An 8624-nucleotide genomic window follows, 5' to 3' on the forward strand; every position below is an offset into this window, starting at 1 on the left:
GTAGAAGCTGTTTAGAAGCCTCTTGGACCTAGACATGGCGCTCCGTTGCCGCTAACTGTGCGGTAGCAGAGAGAACAGTCTATGACGAGGGTGGCTGGAATCTTTGACAATTTTTAGGGCCTTCCTCTGACACCGCTTGGTATAGAGGACCTGGATGGCAAGAAGCTTGGCCCCAGGGATGTTCTGGGCCATTCGCACTACCCTCTGTAGTAACTTGCAGTCGGAGGCTGAGCAGTTGCCATAACAGGCAGTGATGCAACCAGTCAGGATGCTCTCGATGGTGCAGCTGTAGAACCTTTTGAGGATCTGAGGACCCATTCCAAAACTTTTCGTGTACATATATGTGTACATTATATATACATACATACACATACAGTTGAATTCGGAAGTTTACATACACCTTAGCCAAATGCATTTAAACTCAGTTTTTCACAATTTCTAACATTTAATCCCAGTAAAAAGTCCCTGTTTTAGGTCAGTTAGGATCATCACTTTATTTTAAGAATGTGAAATGTCAGAATAATAGTAGAGAATGATTTATTTCAGCAATTATTTATTTCATCACATTCCCAGTGGGTCAGAAGTTTACGTACACCCAATTAGTATTTGGTAGCATTGCCTTTAAATTGTTTAACTTGGGTCAAACGTTTCGGGAAGCCTTCCACAAGCTTCTCACAATAAGTTGGGTGAATTTTGGCCCATTCTTCCTGACAGAGCTGGTGTAACTGAGTCAGGTTTGTAGGCCTCCTTGCTCGCACACGCTTTTTCAGTTCTGCCCACAAATTGCCTATAGGATTGAGATCAGGGCCTTGTGATGGCCACTCCAATACCTTGACTTGGCTGTCCTTAAGCCATTTTGCCACAACTTTGGAAGTATGCTTGGGGTCATTGTCCATTTGGAAGATCCATTTGCAACCAAGCTTTAACTTCCTGACTGATGTCTTGAGATGTTGCTTCAATATATACACATAATTATCCTGCCTCATGAAGCCATCTATTTTGTGAGTTGCATCAGGCCTTCCTGCAGCAAAGCACCCTCACAACATGATGCTGCCACCCCCGTGTTTCACGGTTGGGATGGTGTTCTTCGGCTTGCAAGCTTCCCCATTTTTCCTCCAAACATAACGATGGTCATTATGGCCAAACAGTTCTATTTTTGTTTCATCAGACCAGAGGACATTTCTCCAAAAAGTACGATCTTTGTCCCCATGTGCAGTTGCAAACCGTAGTCTGTTTTTTTTATGGCAGTTTTGGAGCAGTGGTTTCTTCCTTGCTGAACAGCCTTTTAGATTATGTCGATATAGGACTCGTTTTACTGTGGATATAGATACTTTTGTACCTGTTTCCTCCAGCATCTTCACAAGGTCCTTTGCTGTTGTTCTGGGATTGATTTGCAATTCTCGCACCATAGTACGTTCATCTCTAGGAGACAGAACGCGTCTCCTTCCTGAGCGGTATGACAGCTGCATGGTCCCATGGTGTTTATACCTGCGTACTATTGTTTGTACAGATGAACGTGGTACCTTCAGGCATTTGGAAATTGCTCCCAACGATGAACCAGACTTGTGGAGGTCTACAATTGTTTTTCTGAGGTCTTGAGTGATTTCTTTTGATTTTCCCATGATGTCAAGCAAAGAGGCACTGAGTTTGAAGGTAGGCCTTGAAATACATCCACAGTACACCAACAATTGACTCAAATGGTGTCAATTAGCCTATCAGAAGCTTCTAAAGCCATGACATTCTTTTCTGGAATTTTCCAAGCTGTTTAAAGGCACAGTCAAATTAGTGTATGTAAACGTCTGACCCACTGGAATTGTGATACAGTGAAATAATCTGTCTGTAAACAATTGTTGGAAAAATGACTTGCACAAAGTAGATGTCCTAACCGACTTGCCGAAACTATTGTTTGTTCACAAGAAATTTGTGGAGTTGTTGAAAAATGAGTTTTAATGACCCCAACCTAACTGTATGTAAACATCCAACTTCAACTTTGTATATATATACACTGCTCAAAAAAATAAAGGGAACACTAAAATAACACATCCTAGATCTGAATGAATGAAATATTCTTATTAAATACTTTTTTCTTTACATAGTTGAATGTGCTGACAACAAAATCACACAAAAATTATCAATGGAAATCAAATTTATCAACCCATGGAGGTCTGGTTTTGGAGTCACACTCAAAATTAAAGTGGAAAACCACATTACAGGCTGATCCAACTTTGATGTAATGTCCTTAAAACAAGTCAAAATGAGGCTCAGTAGTGTGTGTGGCCTCCACGTGCCTGTATGACTTCCCTACAACGCCTGGGCATGCTCCTGATGAGGTGGCAGATCGTCTCCTGAGGGATCTCCTCCCAGACCTGGACTAAAGCATCCGCCAACTCCTGGACAGTCTGTGGTGCAACGTGACGTTGGTGGATGGAGCGAGACATGATGTCCCAGATGTGCTCAATTGGATTCAGGTCTGGGGAACGGGCGGGCCAGTCCATAGCATCAATGCCTTCCTCTTGCAGGAACTGCTGACACACTCCAGCCACATGAGGTCTAGCATTGTCTTGCATTAGGAGGAACCCAGGGCCAACCGCACCAGCATATGGTCTCACAAGGGGTCTGAGGATCTCATCTCGGTACCTAATGGCAGTCAGGCTACCTCTGGCGAGCCCATGGAGGGCTGTGCTGTCCCCCAAAGAAATGACACCCCACACCATGACTGACCCTCCGCCAAACCGGTCATGCTGGAGGATGTTGCAGGCAGCAGAACGTTCTCCACGGCGTCTCCAGACTGTCACGTCTGTCACATGTGCTCAGTGTGAACCTGCTTTCATCTGTGAAGAGCACAAACCTTCTTGCCACAGCTCGCATTGATGTGCCATCCTGGATGAGCTGCACTACCTGAGCCACTTGTGTGGGTTGTAGACTCCGTCTCATGCTACCACTAGAGTGAAAGCACCGCCAGCATTCAAAAATGACCAAAACATCAGCCAGGAAGCATAGGAACTGAGAAGTGGTCTGTGGTCACCACCTGCAGAACCACTCCTTTATTGGGGGTGTCTTGCTAATTGCCTATAATTCCTACCTGTTGTCTATTCCATTTACACAACAGCATGTGAAATTTATTGTCAATCAGTGTTGCTTCCTAAGTGGACAGTTTGATTTCATAGAAGTGTGATTGACTTGGAGTTACATTGTGTTGTTTAAGTGTTCCCTTTATTTTTTTGAGCAGTGTATATATATATAACCTTTATTTAACTAGGCAAGTCAGTTAAGAACAAATTCTTATTTACAATGACGGCCTACCCCGGCCAAACCCGGACGATGCTGTGCCAATTGTGCACCGCCCTATGGGACTCCCAATCACGGCCGAATGTGATAGCGCCTCTTGCGCTGAGAAGCAGTGCCTTAGACCGCTGCGCCACTCGGGAGCCCAGCTGGGCCCTCCGCCGTGAACAACTCCTGCAGCTGACACAGAGTCACGGTCACCTGTTTACCCACGGTAAATAAATTGCATACATAATTGGCAGTTTTATTTAATTTGACTCTTTTCAACCAGGTAAGTCATTGAGAAGTAAGAACACATTCTCTTTTACAATAACTACAGCTGGCAGATTGAATGATTCCTAACCTTGATGCTTACCCTAACCTCACCTCCTTAGTTCTAACCTTACCTTAAAAACCTTCACCTGTCAATCCCTGTGCTGAACCTTTACCTTTGGATCTGCCGACTGAATATCCACATCTTAAATAATAACAACCTCACCCCGTCAGAGATGTTCCCTGAGCCCGCCTTCCTACTCCTCCACTCTGGCAGACACCACAGTGTGGAGGGCCCCACCACCGTGGAGGAGGGAGATGGAGATGCTGCCTCCGCATCCATCCTCCCCAGGGGAGAGACACCAAGAGTGGTGAGAAGATCCCGCCAGATGGGCCTACCTGTGGAGGATATGAAAGGTTAGCGTTAAGGGCTAGCACTCACTCGTTGCATTTGCATAGTTTTTCTTGTGAGTTTGTTTCTAGGGGCAACTTGATTTTACTCAGAGGAATCACTGTGCCAGTTACAGACTTAGGATGGTGTGACTGAAGCATGTCCTGGCCAAGGAGAAACTCTGGGCCTTTATTTGTTTACTGGCCAGGTTATGGTTTAGGAAAAACTCCAGGCCCTTTGTAAGGGAAACACGGTGGGGTGCAAGGCAAGCTGCTGCCAGTCTACCTGTCCTTGATTGTTTATTCCTGCTTTGAGGAGCAGAGAGAGGAACCCGGTCCATCCGGTCCCAATGACTATTACACTGCAGATGGTAAGAACCAGTCTACTGATGCAGTAACTCTGGTAAGAACCAGTCTACCGATACAGTAACTCTGGTAAGAACCAGTCTACCGATACAGTAACTCTGGTAAGAACCAGTCTACCGATACAGTAACTCTGGTAAGAACCAGTCATCTAATTAAGTCTGCTTGGTCACACATGAAGAACTGGCACAGTGGCAGGCAGTGTAATGGTATTAGCAGAGTTATGTAAGGTACAGTAGTTACCTGGCTGTGTCACTAGGTCAACTGTAGCCTACTGGAGGAAAGTAGGGCTCCGCTCCAATATCCATACTAGAATTCCGTTTAAAAAGCATGCCCAATACATTGCTCCAGTTTAAGTTGTATGTTAGTGTGGTTATTTGGAATGTAGCCATTCTCTCTCTTCACCATATGGAATTATAAAGCATTTGATCTAATTCAGTTAATTCAGATTGTATGATAGGCCTATCTACTGTGTTTCTGTTGAGGTTCTAGAATAGACGGCAACCTGAGAAAGTCACTTTAGAATGTTATGCACCGAAGGTGACACACATCAATAATGTAATTGAAATGCTGCACTAAGTAAAATATTGCATTAACCCTTGAACTGTCTCTTCTTGAAAAACTCTTCTTGAAAAACAATTCACCTTAAAATTCCTATTACTAACAACAAAATAAGAGCTTCCCATAATTTTTTTTCTCCCAACTTCATGTTTATTTTGGAAATAACAAGAGTTCTACTAGGATGTTGAGTCAAAAGAAGGTCATACCAGCAATGCCATATTAGAATGGCAATTTGCATAGCATTTGTGACCGACCACCTCGATTTGAAAGTGTTTTTTACATAGGATAAGAGATTCAGAGCTAGAAAATAGTATATCATACACTGCAGTTGAGGAACAAATGGGAAAGTAATTCTGCTTTTAATGTTGATAAACTTGTAACCCCACTTTTGAGAAAATGGCGTTTGAATATTTTGGTACACCTACTGGAGACCTCTTCTTTTGCTACACCCATTCAGAATCGTTCACACCCTCTTAAGCCTTAGCCCCACCAATCTCTTTAATGATTCACATATGAGGCCATGTGCTAAACAGTGAGTACGGTAGTTTTCTAACAAAAGATTTCAAGAGTAGAGGCCAGTTTATCCTGTCTAGGACAGACGTTCCGCTAGCGGTACCCCCCCAACATTCCACTGAAAAGGCAGCGCGGGAAATTCAAAAATATTTTTTTGAAATATTTAACTTTCACACATTAACAAGTCCAATACAGCAAATGAAAGATAAACATCTTGTGAATCCAGCCAACATGTCCGATTCTTAAAATGTTTTACAGCAAAAACACAACATATATTTATGTTAGCTCACCACCAAATCCAGACATTTTTTCACAGCAAAGATAGCTTTCACAAAACCCACAAATAGAGATAAAATTAATCACTAACCTTTGAACATCTTCATCAGATGAGTCATATGACATCATGTTACACAATACATTTATGTTTTGTTCGATAATGTGCATATATATATATATATATATAAAAAATCTCAGTTTACATTGGCGCGTTACGTGCAATAATGTTTTGATTCCAAAACATCCGGTGATTTTGCAGAAATACTCATAATAAACATTGATAAAAGATGCAAGTGTTATTCACAGAATTAAAGATAAACTTATCCTCTATGCAACCGCTGTATCAGATTTTTTTTTAAACGTAAAAAAAATAAATAATCTGAGAACGGCGCTCAGAGCACAATCCAGCCAAAGAAATAGTCGCCATTTTGGCGTCAACAGAAGCTACAAAAACACTATAAATATGCACTTACCTTCGAATAACTTCATCAGAAGGCACTCCCAGGATTCCCAGTTCGACAATAAATGACTGATTTGTTCCATAAAGTTCCATAAAGCCCATCATTTAGCCATTTGTTGTTAGCATGTTCAGCCCAGTAATCCATTTTCATGACGCACGAGCAATCCCTCCAGACAAAAACTCAAAAAGTTCCGTTACAGGTCGTAGAAACAAGTCAAATGATGTATGCAATCCATATTTAGGATGTTTTTAACATTAATCATCAATAAGGATCCAACAGGAGAACTTCATTGTCTGAAGAAAGAGCATTGGAACGAGAGCACTCTCTCTCGTGAGCGCGCACAATGAGACTGAGAATTTCTGCAGACCACTCAGTAAAATAGCTCCTATGAGCCCCTCCTTTATAGTAGAATCATATAACCAAAATCTACAGACGGTGACATCTAGTGGAAGCCCTAGGAAGTGTTTGCACATCCATAACTAAAAGGGGTATCATTTGGCACTGTTTTGAAAATAGAGTTCTCACTTCCTGTTTGGATTTCTTCTCAGGTTTTTGTTTGCCATATGAGTTATGTTATACTTACAGACATAATTCAAACAGTTTTAGAAACGTCAGAGTGTTTTCTATACAATAGTAATAATAATATGCATGTATTACCTTCTGGGACAGAGTAGGAGGAAATTCCGTTTGGGCACGCAATTCGTTCAAAGTGGAAATGCTGCCCCCTGTCCCGAAGAAGATTTATACTACTTCTATCGACATATCTGTATACAGTTGTCGCAGTGACATCATGAACATTCTATTGTCGTCCAACATCAAACATGTCATTATGAAAAAGGCTACATGACATCATGCAGCCTGGGGGTCCGAAATAGAATAACTAGTGTTTTTTAACACCAATAAACCCATCTGTTCGAAAATGTATTTTGAATATGTCAATCTAGCAAACCAGGCAACTAAAATGACATTTTACCCCTTTTTTGTGATATCCAATTGGTAGTTACAGTCTTGTCCCCATCGCTGTAACTCCAGTACGGACTCAGGAGAGGCGAAGGTTTCGGAGGACGCATGGCTTTCGTCATGACCCCGCCAAGCCGCACTGCTTCTTGACACACTGCTCACTTAACCCGGAAGCCAGTCGCACCAATGTGTCAGAGGAAGCAACCATGTCAGCGTGCATGCGCCCGGCCCATCACAGGAGTCGTTAGAACGCAATCGGACAAAGACATCCCGGCCGGCCAAACCCTCCCTTAACCCAGACGACGCTGGGCCAATTGTGCGCCGCCTCATGGGTCTCCAGGTCGTGGATGGCTGCAACATAGCCCGGGATCTAACCCGAATCTGTAGTGACACCGCTAGCATTGCGATGCAGTGCCTTAGAGACCGGGCAACAACCTCTCCCTCAAAGTCAGTGAAACAAAGGAGCTGATCGTGAATTGCAGGAAACGGAGGGCTGAGCACACCACCATTCACATCAACAGGGCTCTAGCTGAGCGGGCCGAAAGCTTCAAGTTTCTCTGTGTCAACATCACTAAAGATCCATCATGGTCCAAACAAACCAACAAAGTCGTGAAGAGGGCACAACAATGCCTCTTCCTTGCAGGAGTCTGAAAAGATTTGTCATGGGCTCTCAGATCCTGAAAAAGTCCTACAGCTGCACCATTGAGAGCATCTTGACTGGCTGCATCACTGCTTCGTATGGAAACTGCTTGGCATCCAACGGCAAGGCGCTACAGAGGGTAGAGCGGATGGCCCAGGTCCTCTATACCAGGCGGTGTCAGAGGAAGGCCCTAAAAATTGTCAAAGACTCCAGCCACCCAAGTCATAGACTGTTCTCTCTGCTACCGCACGGCAAGCGGTACCGATGCTCCAAGTCTGGAACCAACAGGACTCTGAACAGCTTCTACCCCAAGCCATAAGACTACTAAATAGTTCGTTAAATATAGAAGTTAACCAAATAGCTACCCAGACTATTTGCATTTACCCTTTTTGTGCAAAAAAAATTGTACAGAAGAGCGCAGTGACTTTCAACATGGCACTGTCATAGGATACCACCTTTCCAACAAGTAATTTTGTCACATTTCTGCCCTGCTAGAGCTTCCCCGGTCAACTGTAAGTGCTGTTATCGTGAAGTGGAAATGTCTAGGAGCAACAACGACTCAGCCGTGAAGTGATAGGCCACACAAACTCACAGAAAGGGACCGCCGGGTGCTGAAGCGCATAGCACGTACAATTAGTGTGTCCTCGGTTGCAACACTCACTACCCAGTGAGTGTTGGAGCAGGGAAAAACGTTCTCTGAAGTAATGAATCACACTTCCCCATCTGGCAGTCCGACGGACGTATCTGGGTTTGGCGTATGCAAAGAGAACGCTACCTGCCTGAATGCATAGTGCCAACTGTAAAGTTTGGTGGAGAAGGAATAATGGTCTAGGGCTGTTTTTCATGGTTCGTGCTAGGCCCCCTTAGTTCCAGTAAAAGGAAATCTTACTGCTACAGCATACAATGACATTCTAGACGATTCT

Source organism: Salvelinus alpinus, chromosome 7, assembly GCF_045679555.1.
Source record: "Salvelinus alpinus chromosome 7, SLU_Salpinus.1, whole genome shotgun sequence".
In the NCBI taxonomy this organism is placed as follows: Eukaryota; Metazoa; Chordata; class Actinopteri; order Salmoniformes; family Salmonidae; genus Salvelinus; species Salvelinus alpinus.